Below are 20,868 nucleotides of genomic sequence, written 5' to 3' on the forward strand. Positions count from 1 at the left end.
AGGAAGTATTGGATCAGCACTGCCTTTTAAAAAAAAAAATCAGGTAATGCTAAAACTCAAGAGGACCAAGTTCAAAATGTGTCTCTGTGGGCAGAGAATAATCTGATCATTCTTGGAGTGGAATGTCATAAAATTAAAAGGAATAAAAAGGGAACCTGGGGCTTCTCTATGGCACGCTGAATAAACGTGCTTCCTGACATTGTCTTTGATAGGGTCCCTATCAGTTTGTCACTTGGGCAAAAGGTAATGCTGGTCCAGCAATAAATGTTGTAATAATGTTCTGAACCCTTTGAACTAGATATCACAAAAGCTGAGGGCAGTCAAAATGCCATATAAAGTTAACTAAGCACAAGAGTGGAGGCCAGAGACAGATGCTGTGAGCTGAATGTCAGATCAAGGGATGAGATCAACAAGGTGCTTTAAGAGGTATTTCCTGGTTAACTCAGGAATCTCCAGCAATCTTTGTAGTCTTTCATCCAAGCCTTATTAAAAGAACAGAGCATGGGTTTTATAAGGGACACAGAGATGCAAATACACGGTCTCATTTGAACTCATCAGATCTCACTGGAACTGTTTTGGGTAGCTTCCCTCCCCAGGGCAATGTTTTAATTAAAATTATCAGAAATGATAATGAATAAATGATACAATGAAATGAGAAATTTCTGCTCTGAAAAAGTGAGATAACATTTGTTTTTTTGTCTCCAGTGCCAAGTGCACTGGATAGATATTATTAGTAACTCCTTTTTTTTTCCACCCCTATAAAATTTATTAACTATTCTTTTCATATATAGTAACAATTAATTAGTAGTTTACTGGTATTTTGAGTGTGAAAAGTATGTGGAAAATGATAGAAAATACTGTTCAGTCCAATACAGACATTAGCTTCACTTAAATGCCTTCATAAAACTGTGACAGTTCAAAGTTAGGAGCAAGAAAAACCCAGCAACTATAAGCAAGGATAGAACAACAAGTGTCTGGGATATGTTGCACCTTAAGCGTCATCACAAGATGAGAAAGACTTGAGAAACTATGCCAGTAGTACTGCTAGTCCCAAAATCCTTGACTAAGGAGGAAATCTTCCTTTGACTTCCAGTGCCAATGCATTACTGCAGCATTTCCTCTAGCAGCCACCTAGGAACAGGATTTCAAGGTACCAGTGATGTCCTAGCAATTTTAAATACACTTGTTTTTCAATTCCAGTTTCAACTTGATGACTCTGAGCTGTGTAGATACTCTCTTACTGTAGATACTCTCCCTGCACCATCACTATTTTTTTAATTTGCAGGCTGTGGAGGGAGCCAGGAATCTTGAAGATCAGGGACTTTCTCCTTTCATGGACCTAAATATGTGTGTTTGTATGTAAATACATTATGATTTGTCACAGTTGCTGCTGACATGCTGCCATACTGTACAATAGAGAAGGTGGGATGTAGATACATACACATGCTGATACACGTACGTGTTTGTGTTAACATGGTACATATGCCAGACAGATAATACGATGACTTGGCGGCAAATAAGGCAATATTGTCCCAGATGGGAAACACCGAAAGTGGCAATTTTTTCAACTTTAATGCAGTCTTCAAGTACTCTTGCTATGCCTTTCACAACACAGATAGAATCACGATCCAGTGTTTTCAGACTTCAATGATTAGCCATATGTGTTTCACTGAATGTGCTGAGCCAGATACCACTACCAGCGCCCACTGAAGTCCCTACACTTGCATGTGAATAACACAAGAGAAAATCTACCTCTTATTAATGAAAAGTATGCTGCATTTTTCTCACAATTGCCAGTTTGTGCTGCTGGTAGTATAGCATCTAACACTGGTTTATGGAACATCTCTCCCCTAGCTCCTTTACTCTTGAAGACATTACAGGAGAGAAGTAACAAAACCGTGCTGTTCTCACCTCCCATCTTTCACGTGCCTGTGTGGTGCTGCTTCTTCCAACACACATTGCTTACTGTTCCCGCAGTAGCCCATGCATTAGCATTGTTAGGTGAGTTATAAGTGAAATCTGAGCCCTGCTGTGCTGTGCTCTGTAGAAATATGCTTCAAGAGACAGTCTCAAGTACCTACCAATTCTAACAGATGAGATAAAACTGTTTGGAAGGAGAAACAAAGTACAGGTGAGACCAAATGACGTGCAAGAGTTAGAGTAAAGGAGTCCGATTCATCCTGCCCAGTCTATTAATCCGAGGGCTCTGTGCTTACCTCCATTTGTCTTTCAAAACCAGGGCAGAAGACAAGCTTGAGCTGCAAGTTTTTTCACATTGAATGGAGAGGAAATGTTAGAAACAAGCAGTAATGGGTGGCTTCTGACTGAAGCAGTCTTGACATAGTGAACATTGTAGGACATTAGAGCAACGTCAATATTTATTGTACAGGTATGTGTATTGATTGTGCAGTAAAATGATCCAAAGTAACATATGCCATAATAATAATTGAACTCCATTCAGAAAAACAGCACGGACATGCACAGAAAGAAAAAAAAATTACGAAATACTATATCCATTTATTAAATTAGTTCACGTGGGCATCCAATTACTGAGCAAATAAGAATAGCTACTACAAAGCACTAGACATCTTGCACGAGCAAAGCAAAAAAGAAACACAGGCCACTTTCTAAAATATGCCATTTACAGCTTGTTGGGGTTTGCCAGTTCAGAGCAGCTGAGAAATTGGCTGTGGCACTGCCCAGCTCAAAGTCTGTAAGATGCCCTGTATGCTCTCTTACTCTTTTGCCTTTTCTTATGAATGGCTAATGAGTTTCTACATTCAGCATTACCACACGACACATCAGTGCAAATCCTGTGCTGTGCTTTGACCATGAGGGCATTAACATTTACAGGGTAGGAACTGCTAATTCAGAAAAGATTTGGATAAAATAAGAAAGACTGCACTTACTTCCAAATTCAAACAGATGTGGCACCTCTTTATTCCCTCCCCCAAACCCTTCCTCTTTCTTCAAGTGTGGGTTAAGGAAAAAAGTAGCCTGCTTTAGGATTTTCTTTGCTTTTATTATCTCTGGTGCAATTGGATTTGTTTAACTAAACTGGTTGTATATTTAAGTCTCTGAGTTCACAAATTATCCACATAGTCTTCCCAGGCTCCATTTTGCCTGATTGCTGGTAACAATTCCAGCCATAGGACTGCTTATGCAGCATATTTCCCACTCCTTCACCAGATGACTGGTTGTTTTTTTTTTATCTTTTGCTTTTAACAGGGGAATGATAATGTTCAGTATTGAATTAGTAATGATGTTCCAGTCAAAGACCATGAAACTGTTTGAACTTGCAAATATTTTTAGTAGTATCCAGCTACACAGCACCTGGTGTTGGGCAAACCACTGACTTGATGAGACAAACTTGCCTCAGAAGCCTGCAAGCATTCAAATGGATTCAACTAACATTTAATTCTGTCCATACACCTATGTCCAAAGACCATATCTCTTTGCAACAAGCCCACAACAATGGTATGGAAGTACCCAATTTATTCTTTCAGTTTTCAGTGCCGGTTAGAGGCACATCAGGAGCTTTAGAGGTGACCATTTAAAGCAATGCTGAGCTTAAATACCTTTCTTTTCTGTACTCTACACATCTCATTTCTTGCCTGAATGGCATCATCAAAAACAAAATCTGGCCTGAGCTAGACAGATGAAACCTACTTTAACAGAATTAACAAGATTCATTTCAACCTATTAACTCAAGCTGCTTCTACCAGATAGTACAAACCACAAGCAAAAAAAATATTAATACTTTTATGATTTGTTCAAATAGCTACATTGAGAACTGGGGGATTTCCTTGTGACACTGCTGGGCTTTCTATGCCCCAGAGAGATGGTTTCAGCACTTCCCCTGACACTGGCTAAACCCTGGACATCTATAATGGCAACTGAAAGCACCCATTTCAATGGCCTTCCTTATGATTCTTTCTTCTCTCTTGTTTTTTTGCACTTTTTAAAATGATAATTTCTATTGTTTTTCTCTTTGATTTAAGAGCACCTTAACTGGGCTTGATAAGGCTGCTTTAAACCACACTTCAGAAAATGCAATGTTAAACAGCCCAAAGCAGATCAAAATTGGACCAAAGCTCATCTGTGACTTCATGTAGCATGAGGTTGTAGGTAAAAGTCAGCATCAAACAGAAAAATAGCTCCCCTGACTTCATTGTTTTTCTTTGTCTTTGTGTGTTTTTCTTACCCTGTCCTCAAGGCAGAGGGGAATAAGGCTCAGACAGCAGCAACAATAACATCTCCAACACAACCCTCCTGTCTCTGGAAAGAGCAACTTATCACTGTTATCTCTCCATCAGGGAAAAACCTCAGTCTCCACCACTAAGAGGAAAAGGATGAGAGGCTGATAAAATAAAAATGCTACTAAATAACTGACTTTTTTCTGCTTTATTCCATTTTCTAGTATGCTAAAAAGATATAGCCAATGATTTTTTTAATTTTTTTTTTTGTTTGAAATCTAGAGCAGACTATGGTCTTCATGTTAAAAATGTTTGGTTTTATTCTACATTTTATTACACACTGGCAGTATCAAATTAGGTTTGAACTTTTGTTCCTCGACTGTTTTACCCAGCAAGAGTAAGAAAGCAACTCCTAAATCTCATTAGCAAGTATCTACTGGTGAAGCCAACGTAATTCTAAAATTCCTATTCACTTTAATGTTCTCATATCAGAAAAATTCCCATTTCCAGGAAATTTTTACTTGCTCCAGCAGTCAGTATAACACAATGCTACCAGCATACCTTCTTAAGGTTAGTTTGCTCAGGCACCTTCATGTGGCAAGAGCCTGAGGCCATGCCATGCAGGTATGGGAGACGAAGGTCTCAGTCACCCTCAGCTTCAAGCTGGGTGTTCAGAGAAGATGTGCCATGCTGTCACTCCAGACCCCAGTGGATTTTGTGATGGGGTCTAGAGACAATTCAGTATTCAAGATTTCAGTCACTGTACAAAAAAATAGAAAAATTAAAAAGAGAGGGAGTGGGAGGAAAGTAGAATCCAGATGGAGAAAGGGAACACAGTCTGGTTTGGTTTTGTTTTGAAAGGGCTTTTTTTTTCTTCCCTGAACTGAAACTGGTTGCATTTAGCTTGCAGCCCTGTTTGTATGGTGCAGATACACTAATGATTAATGATGTGCCAAGTGGTTCAGAGAAATTAAATTCAGACCCACAGATACTTGTCAGTCCCCAAGGAACAAGAGCATTTTTTAAAACTGACCCACTAATTACCCATAAAAAGATTCAGGTAGTGGAGCACATCTGACCTTATTGTCAATGGCAGCAGCAGGTCTGATTCCAGGGAGTTTCTTTTACTTCTTTAGTTTTCCTGCTTCAAAACTTGAAAGGCCACAGTCAGCTTCCGCTCCTTGGTAGTTTCCTAAATTTTCCAGATGATATTTTGTACAATGATGTGTCATTTCACGTTGTATCAATCACATTTTAGTATGTCACTTAATATAGCATAAGGCAATATGATTGACACAATCTGAGATGACTTGTCACAACACAACATGTCAACTGGGACATTTATATGTTTTGGGTTTATGTACACACACACACTGAGCCTTCAGAGGGTGGGGGGTGGAGGGAGGACACTCTCCCTCCTTTAAAAGTTTTCGTAACACTTTCCATTTTGGCAATTGATAAGCATCTGTTAAATATACTGAAATTTTTTCTGTTCTCTTTGTAGGCTATCTCTAATAATAAACTACATGAGATTAAGTTTATTCCAACCTCTATTTACAATGGACACCTTTTTCCTGACATGTATATAATATGCCTTGTTCCCAAGAACAGCCTTATTGTTAGGGAGTGGCATAACACAAAAACTCATTACAATTAACCACTTGTCCCTTGGTGGCATCTGACGCTAATTCAGCTCCCAAACAATTAATTTGGAGTAACCTCACAAAGCGATCCCTAAGCAGCAGTAATTGGCTAATTCCCCTCTACTTATGGTTATGCTCATTATATTACTGAGAACTTTAAATCAGGCTGTCATCACTAGTTCTTGCTGTCACCGAGGCAATTCAGAAGGATGAGTTACTACATCCATGATCACTTGTAGCCCGTCTGCAGAAGGAAAGGTCCATCCAGGAGCACAAGGAAGGTGGGAAATGCTCAGCCATATTCTGCAGAGGGTTGAGGACATGACAAGACTGCAATGAAACTACAGGACTAATTCCTGGTGAAGAAGCACAGCTTCTTAAGAAAATTTTAAGGAAAGTAGGTTTGCCGTACGATCTTCACACAGTAGAGTCTGGCAGAGGAACCCTGGCTGGGCATAGGGACTTGAGTCATGATATTGTATTCTCTCTGTTCTTAGAGCTTGGCTATATGGCAAAGCACAGACACCAGCTAACCAGGATCACAAACAAAGGGAGTTCAGACGTGTCTGTGCCTACTTGCAGATTTCATGTTGTTCTGCCCCATGCCTTGATTCTCCATTTAGCAAACAGCTTGTACTTCACAGGAGTGTTTTTGAAGCCACAGCTCGAAAACGGCTGAAAGATGCACTGTGATTGTTGAAAAGTAGAGTACAGAAGGATTTCATGAGCCTGTTAAAGTAAGCTGGATCTTTCTTGGACTGCTGCCACTTTTTGCATCTGGGGAAATAACTTAGAGTGGCAACTGCACAGCCAGATGTTGCAAATCTATTACTTTAAGGGGGAGTTTTTGGTGGCACAGTGTGGTGCTACATAGAGATATTGGAACATACTCTAAATATGTCAATTCAGGTACCAGGGACAGTACATTCTGTCCAAGACAGCTCTGCAATCAGTCAAAAGTCGTACGTGATTGACTTAGCATCTCCAGCACAAAGATGAGAATTCTGCCATGGCATATGGTGTATCCTGACCTGACAAGCAGCTGTAGGGAAGTCAGAAGTGCAGGTATCTGCAGATATGCCATCTCAGATCACATCTGAATAGTGGTGCCTGGCCAGAAATGCAATATCCCATATTCGCCCTGAGGTTGCAGAACTACAGAGGGTGAACAAGGAAAATATTAATTACAATAGATTCAGATTAAAATTGTGTGTGTGTGTCCCCCAAAAAAAGAATCTTTAAAGACCAAATGCTTCTATTTTCCCCAATATGTTCACCAGAGTTTTCTGCAACATGGCAGTTCAACTTATAGCATCCATATGGTGAGCTGTTTCTTTTAAATTCAACATGCAAAGATATTCAAAATCAATCAGTAATTTGCAAAGAACTGTGAATCAAGAAATGCACTGTTCTGTCATCAGTATTTCTTCCAAGTACCACAGTTCTTCATGCTTCTTAACCTGCATTTAGAGATGGGATAGAATCTCAGTGAGAGTGAATAGGCATCACTTTTAATTTGTAGTATTCCTAATCTGGGGAATAAGAGACCTCAAAAGCACAGACTGGAAAACAGGAGAAGAGACCACATCCGTGGGCAATATATTGCCACAGCTCTCATAATGACCAGCTCAGCATATTTAGTATATCATAAATGCCAGCTACAAAAAATAAAAAGAAAATCCAAACAAAACATATGGAGCAGAAGGACATTTTTTTTCCTAGCTGAAGGATAATCAAAAGTTCAAAGGCAGAGAGACTGGTTCTGAGAATTCCCCTGGCTTCTCCCAAAAAACCACAACCTTAATTATCAGTCCTTTCTGTGAGGCAGCGCTCATCACTGCTGCCCTTGTCCTATCCCACACTGCCTGGTCCTTGGCTCAGGGAGGTACTTTGGCCCCCTGAGAAAATCATTTGAGCAAGGAAAAGATTTAACATGCAAGTCAATCGCAGCACAGAGACTTGACTCTGAGATGGACTTTGCTTCTCCTTCCTTCTTTGGAGCCAAAGCTCTGTTTTACACAACCCCTGGGAGTTACTTATTGCTGGACCACTTTGTTTTAGGGAGAGGAGACTCATTTTCAGTAGTTTATCTGAATTGCAAAAAAACACAAGATGGAAGGAAACAAAAGAGAAAACAATTGTTGATTGAGAATTCTACCCTAAGAAGGGCACAGGAACAGCTGTACAAAGGACACAGCACAGCTGGAGCCTCCTTATCTCCAAGATACGGCAGGTATAAGAAGTCCACTGTTCCTTATGCTGTAGATTCATGAGAAATTCTCCAGTTTAGAAAATTATGTTTTTAAAGGCTAAATTAGTTTCCTGAGACAATTCAGGACAAAGCACTGGTTGATGGAGAGCAACAACAGAGAGCAGGGACAGACTGGCAGGTTTGGGAACACCTTGGCTACCTGAAACAGCTGTATCTCTGAACACACATCCATTCCATTTGCTTAGGTGCACACTGCACATTGCATTTCTTTTGGTGGTTGAAGCAGTGCCCAGACATTCAGTGATCTTTTACAGCAGCACTTGTCTGAGATAACTTCTTTCCACACGGCTGTTACAGAGCTGGCCAGATAATTCAGCAGGTTAAAAATAACCATGCAAATAAAAACAACAGTATTTGGGCTAAATATAATCCAAACTTTCATCAGTGCCAGGAAAATACTGCGTAGGGTCGCTTACAGGGACAACACCTGAGCCAAATTTCCTCTGGAGCTCCTACTCAGTGTGATCCGAAGGTCTCATCATGAAAACATCACCTTCCCCTCATATTGTGTAAACTGAGAAGGCTTAATGCCCACAGGGTACGTCTACAGTACAAAACAATACTGGTTCTTATTGCTGCACATAACCTGCATATAAACTTTGGCCAATATGATGACATACACAACAGAACCCAACTCCAACTTTTTTTTTTTTTTAATGTTGTCAGTGCCATAGTTCCCATTTATTTCAATGAAGAACGTGGCTGGGGTTGGCCTTTTCAAATACATCACCTAGCTGATGCACTATTAGCACTGCTCACAAAGCCCACTGGTTGCCAAGTTTCTGCAAAAGCCCCCAAAATCAGTTAATGCAGTGCATTAACCTAGTGCTGGAACAATTTTGCTTGGGAGATTGTTCCAAGTCTTCTCCCAGACAAAGTTTCAGCTCACTGGGCTGAACAGCCAATTACTTATTAAGGGACATTAGGGTTCCTGATCTGAAAAACCCTGGAGCCAAAAAGCCTATGGCAGAGCCAGCTCCAGATTCAACACAATGGTCATGGGAAACTTGCTTTCAACTCAGAGTGAATGCCTTCTTCCATCCACAGGCATTTGCAACCTTTGAGTTTCTACTTTGCATTTCTCAACAGAACAAGCCCCAGCTCTCCAAGCAATCTTTGGTCAGCATAGTCAAGTTTCGCACCAGTTTCTCATTAAAATATCACACAGAACTTCTAATTTGGTGCGACTTCATGGTTATTTGAAACTGATCCCATGAACATAAAAAGTGGGTCAAAGATCCTTCAGCAGAGCATTTAGAAAAGCAGGAGTAACTCCACAGTTTTTACTTAAGCACGGAATAATTTTTTCAGTTGTTAATATCCTCTTTGCAAGTGCTTTCAGGTTTGAATGCCAGCATCTCACTTGGTTTTAGCTGAGTTTAAGTGTGGCTCATTATTATATGTGTAAGTGCAGCTAATATCACGCATGGTCACAATCTCTGCAGTGACCTCAGTAAAATTACAAATCCAGATTCAGCCTTCCATGAATGTTTCTACTTGTCTGTATTAAAATACTAACATCACTTCAAGGTCCTTTGTATAGTTTAATTACAGGCCTTCAGTCTGGCATAGATAATGAGTAAACGTATTGCTACTGATGAGCTAGAATTATCACCACTGTTTCATTTATATAATTTGATGGAATAAGGGAACAGGAAACTCTTCCCCTGGTAAGTGTAACAAGGGACAGCTCTTGATGTTCTGAAGGAAGGAAAAAGCTGCAGGAGCAGAGCCTGCATCACAGGTAGCTTGCTGCCATGGAAAACTGACTTGAGTTAAAACAGTTAAGTCATTCAAGAGGGGAACTGCCTGGAACAGTTCTTAGCAAAATATTTTTTTTGATCAAAATATGCTGCTTTTGTGGGAACATTTCACAGCAATATCTATTTCAGAGAAGTTTTCAAAAGGAAGATCTCTGAGGCCTGGGCAGGACTGCTCTGTCATTGGGAAGGAAAGAAATCATAAACCTGACTTCTTTCATAAAATTCCCTCCTGTGAAATGCTCAAGAGCCCTTGCCTCCGTTTTAACGAAGAAGAAAAACAAATACTTTAAAACCTCAAAAGTTGTTGCAAACACTGTCATTCCATGGCTAGTCCCACACTGAAAAGCTATTGCTGACTCTGCCTGTTTGCTCCAGGTATTACAAAACTTGTACCATGCAAGTCAAGACCACCCGATGATGCGAAAACTGTATCTATAACACAAATATCAGTGAGACTTTTTAGATCGTGTTATGCACAAAGGGAGGGGGATAGATATAACATTTTCTTCTATAAAATGTAAAGTATTGCTATTCATTTCCTTTCTAATAGCTGCCCAACACAAGCAAATCAAACAGGTGTGGTAGAAAGAGCTTAACAGTGAAACAGCCACAGAAGGTGGCTCTACTGGTGCAATAAGATCAGCCATGAGGAGGTAAAGATATGGAAAAAAACCCAAAAGCAAAATCTAGCACGTATTGCATCTTTTAATTTACTTTGTACTGGTACAATAAGATCAGCCATGAGGAGGTAAAGATATGGAAAAAAACCCAAAAAGCAAAATCTAGCACGTATTGCATCTTTTAATTTACTTTGTACTGGTACTTTATGCGCTTTTTTTGAAGTGTACAAGACCTGACATAAAGGATCTTGAAGGCTTAACAGAGAACGTAATGTCTGCACCATAAAAAACCAAAATTTCCCCCCTCCCTAAGTCTGCAGTGAAATTTTTTTTAGCAAAGTCCTCAAGGGAACTTCCAAGGGAGTCTCAGCACCCACTTCCTACCTGCTTTCACTGCCACTGCTTTAATTTCTTATCATGCCTTTCTTGGCCTCTAGCACCTCACCGAGGAGCTCGTCAATCCTCTGGCACTTTCCACTGACCTTTCCAGTATTGCCCCAGCTGTCTCTGGAGCTCAGTTCTCAGGCTTCACTGCTCCATGTTTCCCAAGCTACAGCATGAGCAGTCACAGGGCATGATCTCATCTGCCATGTTTCATTGCAAAACAACAAGTATTAACACTAGAGCTTTTATGCATTTTGCTTTTGCAAAATCACACACCACAACTGTGGGGCACTCCACAGTAACAAGGTAAAAAACAGAAAATACCAGAGACAAAGATGTACACCACCAGAGAACAGAGCTCCTGCATCCTTCTGCAGAAAAAAAAGCCAAGGAAATTTCAAAATATTAATTCAAATTGTTTGCCTCATATTGCATGCTGTAAACCTGGACTTTTTCAGGCTGCTGGAGGCACGTTTCAGAGGCACACACTCTGGTAGTGACAAAGCCCTGTTGTTGACTGCAGAAAGAATAATCGCAGGAACCCAGCAGATCATAACTCCCATGATAGAGCATGAAGTGGGGGTGGGAGGGAGAAGCAATTTTCTCAGCTAACCTTGTCCTGAGCCTTTAAGGGCTTAATAAGATCATAACCAACACCTTGAATTATATCCTGAAATAAACAGGTAGCCAGAACAGAGCACAAAGCTCAAGATTTATGGGCTAATAGTAGGTGACCTTCAAGGGAAAGGTTGCTGCGGGCTGTACTCACTGAAGTCCTTTGCGAGAGCAGCCCCAAGCACTGAGTGCTAACCCCGAGGTGATGAAGGCGTGGAGCACATGCATCACTGGAAAACCATCTCCGCTTCCAGAACAACCATAAATGAAAGAAATAGTGCCATGAGGATTGAAACTAATGAAGTCTGGTTTCTTTTTTATTTGGTTCTTGTGGTTGATTGACTTCTGTGTCTAAGACGGCACAAGAGTCTGAAGGTTTTCCGCCAGCAGAGCATTATGAGATTCCTTCCTGTGTGGATTCTCTGGTGTTAAATGACTTGTGAACACACACTGAAACCATGCATCCAATAAATGTTCTGTTAGTGTGACTCTTCCCTACCCAGTTTCTTAGTTTCCCCAACACTGGGAGAACTTAGTTACCTTTGAACTTAAAACTCTTATTTCACAAAGGATTAAGAATGGACAACACTAAACTGCTGTATGAAGTAGGGGGGCATATGGATAGATATATACAGAATGCAGATAGCCTTGACTTTCCTTCAAAGCTAAACTGAGATGACATTTGGTTATATGGGGAAGTTTTATTCTCAGTGAAAGTGAGGGGAGTCAATGATGATGTTTTCTGAAGAGAGCAACAAGTTCATCTTTTGACCTCTAGTGAACAGTCAAGGAACATCACAGTCCAAAATGATAGTTTGTGGAAATATCATGAGTCAAAGGCAATGCATAAGAATTTGTTACTGACCAAGCAGGGGGTTCTGCTACCCATAAAGAACTAAAGGACCTGTCTCAGGCCACTCTCTTCAGATCCAGCAAGCAGATGCTTAAATTTCATTACTGCAGCAACAACCCATCTCAGCAAACAGGTTCAGACAACGACCATAAAGGAACTTCCCAACCCCTTTAAGACCAAAATCTCCTCCACATTGGGGCAGGCGGGGTGGGGATGGGCATACAAGAAGTGGCAGGGCAGAGTAAAGAACTTGTGATTTTCCGTTCCGTGACAGAATATGCTGCTAATTTCCAGTCCCACCAGTATGACAGATTTAACAAATACTCTTTACAAGGAGGGAAAGAAAAAAAAAAATAAGGTGAGGTACAGATTAGAAAATTGTGGGCCAGAGAGATTCTCTCAATACTGCTGAGTAGTATAAATCAGTGGTGGCACCCAATTCAGCAGTGCTGGTTTCCTGTGCTGAACCACAAACCTCTTGGTCCAGTTCTGCTTACAGATTTTATGTGGAGCTGGAATATATTGCTCAGTCCCACTCTCCCTCCACACCAAGTCAACTGCAGATATATTGGTCCCGAAGGTCACTGCTTGAAATTTCCATTAACTTTCCTGAAAAATAAAAAAGCTCAGTAACCAGTACCATCTTTTAAGAAACTATGAGCAAAACCAGGGATTCAGCAACAAAAGCTACAGACATTCGTTAGGCAGGTGGCTGAGTTTTATTTAATCCCAAACCTGTGCTATGAGGAAAGATGAAACATAGCCCATTCTGAGCCCGCAATTAATCCCAAAGGTTAATTTTGTTGCGGGCACATTGTAAACAAAGAGGATATTTATTTCAGAGTCCAAGTACATCGCAACAGAGGGAAGGCAAAGGGAAGGGCAGTTTGCACTGTGGATTAAGAGAAGGCTGCAAGACCTGGCGAAGCCAGTGCTGACAGATTCCCTTATTAAAAAGTGTAGCTTTGTGGAAGGCCTGCCATTGACGGCTCTGACGCTGCCCAACTTCAGAAAACCAGGCACAATTGGAAGACTGTGCTGTGGCAGGGACAGTGGGGCTAAGGGGCACTTCTAATTTGTCAAAGTGGTATCTAATTCCACTGAACAAAGTTTGCAAAGAGAGATGAGCAGAATCCACAAATGATTGCTCATTCACCAAGCTCTGATGGAAAGATAGGCCAGCACACAGCTTTGGCTTTGTAGAGTAACCTGAGCTCCTCCAATCAACTTTGGATAATTCTGCCTTGTGGGCATAACAGTTTTCCTTGTTTCTTCTTTAATAGGATTATTCCTTACAATATTAAAAAGATAACATCAGTGTCTTTCAGTGTCCCATAAACTATTTCTGGGTATGTGAATGGATGCTTCAGGTGGTTTTGTTACTATTTCTGTTATAGACTTATGAGAAGTGAAGATCTAAGAGAAGAATTTGATTCAAGTCTGACATTTGTTCTATAAATACATTAAAATCTCAGACTTTCTTTTAAAAGAGAGATACTCAAAACTGACACAGTTAGAGGAAAAAAGAAGGAAATTACCATGTTTATCATGACTGTGAGCCAACCTCTAGATCCATTTTCCCATTGATGGGAAAATCTTGTCAAAAACAGGCAAACAACAATCCAGTATTTACAGTTGGATGAAGCTTTTCATTTACAGCATTGCATGTTGGATCAGGTCCTCGAGTAGCTAATTCTTAGGCAAGAAAGATAATTTATGCATATTAAAAAATTACTCCTCCAAATTAAAATAGAAACCATAATATATTCTGTTGCAGCTTCATGGTATTTTCAGGAGACAAGAAGAAAGAAGGCAAACACCTTCGCCATTCCTTTCCTCTCCAAGGAAAAAGAGAATTCATTATAAAAAAAGTATCAGCATATCCTATTATATTTTCCCCTAGGAATGAGCTCACTTCTATTTTACATGCAGCAGCCCTCACTGAGACTGTAGGAAGGTAAGACTGGATAGAGCATGGATACCTTAATGCAGAAAATTAGGCAAACAAAATCCACTTCGAAACCATCAAAAAATGAATGATTTTCAGCAACCCAACACTTTCCTGAAATTAAGTGCTAGAGAGTTAAAAAACTTGCCCTAAAAGTTTCTCTCAGCAGTGTTTTCAATTTCTAAGGTACCTCATTTGGATGAGCCCACGCATTGCTCTTCACTTCGTTTCATTTCAAACCAAGCCACAGAGAGATGCCCATTTAACATTGAATTGGTCTACACCTGGATCTCATACACAGTGCTCTAACACAAATCTGGTGATTGAAAATTACTGCTTACTGGGAGGCAGAACAAGTTTTGTCTAGAAATATGTTTTAGATCCCCATGCTATTTATGGGTTTTCAGCAGCCTCAGCGGACCCTGTACTCTCCCTACATCAAACAGACCACGGACTGGATTCCTGGGATGTTATCCCCATGAGAATGACATAAAAGCATCTGCTTGATGCTATGATTCTGCTTAAAGGTGGTGCCCACATTTTAAAGTGTAGCTAGTAAATTCAGGTGTCTGTTTACTGGCTGCACAGCTCAGAATTTCATTTCATATTACATAACCAATCTCGTTTAAGGAGAACCAATTAAACAACCTACAGTTTGAAGTAGCCAAAATTACCACAAATTGATTTATATATATATATATATCCATATCTATATAAAATAAATATGTATTTTTGGGGGGTTTTTTATTTTTAATTTTCTACATTGCTGATAAGCCACTGTTGAAGTAACAGAGACCATTCCACCTCTGAAACAGACACCCTAAAAACCACTCAGCAATAATCTTTTTTATTTATTAATCAGACTTCTAATAAAGGTTCCATCTTCAGACAGGTCTTTGCACACACTCACAAAATCCTGCTGTCTGAGAGGCAAGGACAACCCTGCTTTTTCCTGTGCCAAGAGAGAATATACATGCCATGGTGCAGGTTTGCATTCTCTTCCCTAAAGTACTAGAGAAGATGAGGCTGTAAATCTGTTTGTATTTTGTTTATTTTTAATAAATCCATGAATTTTAAGGCCAGGCGGGACCATTTATCTTTTAGGTAATCATTTGACCTTCTCTCTAATCTAGAGCAAAGAATCCACCTCAGGGATTTCTTCCATTCAGAAAGTCTTCATTTAAATATTCATTCTGTCACATCTCTTGGGAAATACTTCCACTGATGATTTATGCTTACTACTAAACATGTGCATCTTTTCTGTAGCCTAGATTTGTCTATTTTAGACATCCAACTAGTGGACCTTGCCATGCTGTGTTCTCCTGAATTAATGACTTTCGTTCTGGAAAACAAAACCCGAATATCTTGGAAGTTTTCTCCTGTGCAGGTGTGTGTAAACTCCTAAACTCTCCCTTGATGTACTGGAGACCTTGCATTCTACGTGACACATTACAAACCAATGGACAAACTGCTGAATTGCTTTTCCAAGAAGCAAATAAAAGCATTTATGTTGCTTAATGAAAGGGCATGTGGATAAAAAAAAAAAGGCAGAACCCAAAATACTCAGGACAGTATCACAGTACAGCACAAAACCTCTTTACCCTCCCACCAAAACCAGGACAGCACCTTTTTCAGGTTTGAGTAAAAAAAAAAAAAAATTGTCCTCTTAACTGTAAATATAATCTAACCTTCACTCTGACACATAACTCTTTGTGCTCTTTGACCTGTCCCTGTGAGATGGCATCCTGAAATAAGCAGAATTCTCTGTTGCAATTCAGCACCATTCTGATGAAGCTGATGGCACTTGGAGGCTCATGCCAGCTCTGCAGTTCTGAGCACACTTCAGGTATTGTTGGAATGTGATTTGGACAAGCTGGCACAAAGTATCAAATACCAGACTTTTCAATATACAAGTACAAAGAAAAGAAAAATAGCAAAATATTCAAGACTATCCCTCTAGCCACAACCTGGATGTAAAAATCCGGGTTTTGCTGCTGTGTGTAGGCGCTGGGAGCTGTGAAATATTGGGTTTCTCTCACAGGGGGCTGCCAATATCTTTTTGCCACTTACAGAGACAGACAGGTGGCAGATGCATTGAGTTACACACAAAAACCCTTCTGGAACCACTCTTGGGGCTTCCAAAGACAAGGAGAATACTTGTCAGGTAGTGGCTGTGTTGTTCCAACCAGTTTTCAGGAAAGCTTTTGCAGGCTGCTCAGAGTTTAGCAGCAAGGAAAGCTGGGTGCAGGTTATGGAGCATCCTCTTAAATAAAAGGGAGAAACGAGAGGTTAGAAAGTTGATGTCTTTACTTTGGGTTGAATTGAGTCTCAAGTGGTACTTAGGAGCTTAACCACAACCTGTTCTTATATAAATAACATATATTTTCACTTCTTCTGAAGGTCTTTCCACAGCTCCCAGGATCTTTCATGTCCTGATCTGATGCCTTCAGATAAACACTAAGCCTTCTATGGGACAGGATGAATCCCGAATCCACACCATATTTTTTTGGTGTAGAGAAGCTGCTGATTAACATACTGTTGAAAATGCTCTCATCTTTCTAACACCTTCCATCATTAAATCCAAAACCACTAAAAGATCTGAATAAAACTACATGATGTTTTTTTTGTCATTACTCACCCTGTCCTTACCCCCATTAGGCTGTATAATAAAAGAAGTTGTCATTCATTTTCCATTTATACACACATTTTTGGCAAACTCATTTCCAGGTTTTCAACGTAATTTTTTTCTGCAGCAGAACTAAGGTTTGCTTCAGTTTTATTTTCTGATATTGCTTGTTACTTGTTTACAATGCCAACTTTTCATTAAATGTTATAATGCCTTCGCATTTTTTCAAAAGTCTTGCTTACTTTACAGATGTTTGAAAACCTGACTGTTCTTTTAATTTTATGAAGGTAAACTACATAAACTGCCTTGACAAATAACCTTGATCCTATTTTCAATGTCAGCAAATGTTTCCGATCATAATCACAAGCACTCTAATAATGTTTAAGGAATTTTGCTGTATTATAGTAACATATCTGACATGCAGGGTCATGCTGTAGTGATCTCAGATACTTAAAACCCATGGGATATGGGTATCAGGAGAGAAACCTTCAATCTGATTCTGGATTCTGTGCAGCAGGAAAAGAGCACAGGGACAACAGGTAAACTCAATGTACAAGTGTGAAAAGCAGCATGCTGTGCTATTCCAGTTTAGGTAGGGGTTTAGCTTTGGTGTTTGGGTTTCTTTGTTGTTTTAAGATGCAAGAAACTTTATGATGCCTGTCTCTCCACAACTAATTCTTCACACAAGCCACAAAAATTAAAATACTTTCTACATTCTCATTTCTCGCAAAAATGAATCTATTATTGCTCTCTGCTAGAAGCTACTTTTTAATGTGAAAAATACTTCAGATACTTTTAAAGTCCTTTTCTAAAATCATACTTTTCCTGCTACAAATGGTAATACTTAAACGAAGACAAAAATAAACAAGTCTCAACAGCAGTAGGAACAAGTGAGGGGTTTGTTTCCACTGCAAGAAGGGGGCTGTCTCTTCTGATCCAAGAAATCTTTGTATCTGGGCAGAAACATCACTGATGGCAGGATGTCTTCACCTAGCAAGGAAGAGCAGGGCCAGCTGCCCACATGGCTGCCAAGAGCACGACGGCATCCACCCCGTGTAGAGTTACTGGAGCTCCTCACTTGCAACTCAGAGGCAGCAGGGCCACGCTCCTGTGGCACCTGGCCAGGGCTTGGCCAAGTGTCTCAGCAAAATAACCAGCACATCCACAGTCCTTCACAGCAATGCTGCTTTTGCCTTGGAGGGATCTGCTAGCTGAGGAGTCCGAGCTGCTTTCCATTACCCTGTATGGACACACCCAGTGGGAAAATAACTCCTCAAGGCAAGGAAGATGCCTTCTACGTGTTCTGAAAAGCACCAGGTGCTTCCTTGGGCTCTGTAAAACCAATCGAGTATAATAACAAATGAATCATATGAAAGGGGTTGGAAAGAGTACTCTGAAAGACAAATCTCTGCTCTCTCTCTTTGCACCGACGCAGACTCAGTCTGGACTTTAGCTCAAATGCAGACATCCTTTTTCTTATAAGCACCATCCAGTTTAAAAAGGAGAGTGAGAGATTCTGCTATTTCTTGAAGACTCAGCAGCAATAGTCAAAAGGGATAGTGATACAGAGAGACATTTATGGAAGTCGCTGGGACAATCATAATTTCATGGACAGGCTTGAAAAGCTCTTTTTGGGCAGACATAAAGAGCCCACTGAGTCCTTTTAAAGGTTTTACACAAAGAAACTCATCAGTTTTCTAGCATTGTAGTGGAATTAGAGTCCATATTGCTTCTGCTGAAATTTCTTTATAAACAGAATCTGTCCATTTATTTATTGGGCTTTTGCAATTGACTTGGGAAATAGAGGCCATCCAGAGATTTCCCAATGAGGTAGAAGTGTCACATGGCAAGCATGGTAGTTTTCGCATGATATGCAATATTTTCTTGATTTGAAAAGAATTCTGGCTTTATGAGGACTAACCTTGGTTTTCCTCACACTGAATAATGTAATTTCAGTAGGGAAATTTCTTTTTTATGATTCTCCACTACTTAATATGCATTAAACAGCAGCACTCCATGGTTTCTGATGAAAGAGGAGTCAGGTATCATCTTAATACTTCACAGCCAATATTGCTGCCATTGGAACAGAGCCCAATCCTCTCACTTTTACTCTCCCAAATAAACCTTACTTCATACATTAGACATTAGGCAGAAGAGGGAGGAATAAAGTCTCCTCGAGGTCACTAGTATTACTCAGCAGAAAGAGGATTACTTGAAGAAAATCTGCACCATGGAAGCATCAATTCATAACTAACAGCGGAGTCAGTTACCAATAGAACTGGCTTTAAGAGATATTTAATCCATGCACAATGAAGGATTCATCAGCTGAAGGTGAAGGTGAGCACCACAGCCTGGTGACGACTCAGTAAGCAGGTGTCTTTCTGCACAGTAGCTAAGATGTGAGACCTAGAAAATCTTAGCGTTCACTTCAAATAAAGTAAAGGGGTTTGTTCCCTCGATTGCAAAAAGAAACAAATAGCTTAAGAACATCCATGACTAACTTTACAGCCAGGATTGACCCCCAGGAGAGGTGTAGAGTCCACTGGGAGCTGCAGGAGAAGTGTGAATTCATTTTGCTGGCACATTAGCTCTAAAACCTAACTATGCCCATTTAAATGTCATTGTCAACTCTCCTTGCTTATTGAGTCCCACAAGGAAGAAAAGATGAAGATTTGCACAACCTGCCATAGCAGGCACATTGTTACAGCACTGAGAGAGAATAAAACTTTGCAGAATTCAGCTGCCACCTTGAATTTCAGCAAGGTAATGTCTGTGTGAAAATATGAAAGCAAGTAACCCCCTTGGTCTCAGTTAGGGTATCTACACATTTTGCTAATAGAAATAATAAATGAAAATACTGTGTTGTAACCTGCAGTTTGGTTGTTTTCTTTTTTAGTATGTAGCATGAAGATGAAGAACGAGGCTTATATTTTACAGGATAAATACATATATGAATTTACTATTTCATCGCACATCTCTACTGTAACTATTAAACACAGCTGCTGTGAACATTTCCTACTGCCTTGCAGTATTTTGCAGTAAATCAAAGTAATCTGCATTACGGTACCAGGTTTCACTGCAATCTCAAGGAATTTTTCAATTGCCTCTCTTGCATTTCAGCTGAGATCATTTAGCTGAAATTATGAAACACGCATTAGCGATTAATGCTTCCAAGATTCCACATTACTGTCAAATCACTAATACATTACCTTTCATAATCTAATTTGTTCACACACTAAAATACACAGAACATGCAGAGCTTAGCAAATGGCCTTCTAAAATGTCACAGTTTTTTTTTAATTATCCCTTAAAGGGAAAAGAAACACCCTGCAAGCCTTCTTTCTGCCTTTCACACATCAGCTTCAGGACCCAACAAGGGACACAGCTGTGTACACACTTTGCTACTGGTGAGACACTGAGCCTTCACGAGACATGAAGCTCTTGCTGTGCCAAGAGCGTGTCCTGTGGTGAAGCATGAAGAAATCTTAATGGACAGAACTGATCCACCAGCTAGAAAAGGTGTATCAGAGCTGCCATATAATTTTTTTTTTTTTGAGGGAGGTAGAAAAATAACCAAATACTTGCTTTTTGCTTATATACCAGCCAGCATTTCCAGTTTTAACTACAATACTTTGGAGTCTGGGTTACTGAGCACTCGGGCAGAGGAAGCATTGGGGAAGAAAACAGGATTTTTAAAAAGCACAACAAAAAATTCTTACAGACTGAGTATCTGGTAACTATTGAGACATTTCTCCCTCTTTTCTTCCACAGAAGAACAGGCCATAAACACATTTTTTGAAAGTGCACAACAGCACCTTACAGTACAATGAAAGTGAGAGAGTAGAGGTTAAATTCAGCAAGGGTTTAACCTTCAGCAGGATCAGGACTTCCCTTCTGAATGCTGCAAATCAGCTGATATTTCTTCATTGACTGGCCAATGAATAAAAT

Source organism: Neopelma chrysocephalum, unplaced genomic scaffold, assembly GCF_003984885.1.
Source record: "Neopelma chrysocephalum unplaced genomic scaffold, ASM398488v2 Primary Assembly neopelma1_99, whole genome shotgun sequence".
NCBI lineage: Eukaryota > Metazoa > Chordata > Aves > Passeriformes > Pipridae > Neopelma > Neopelma chrysocephalum.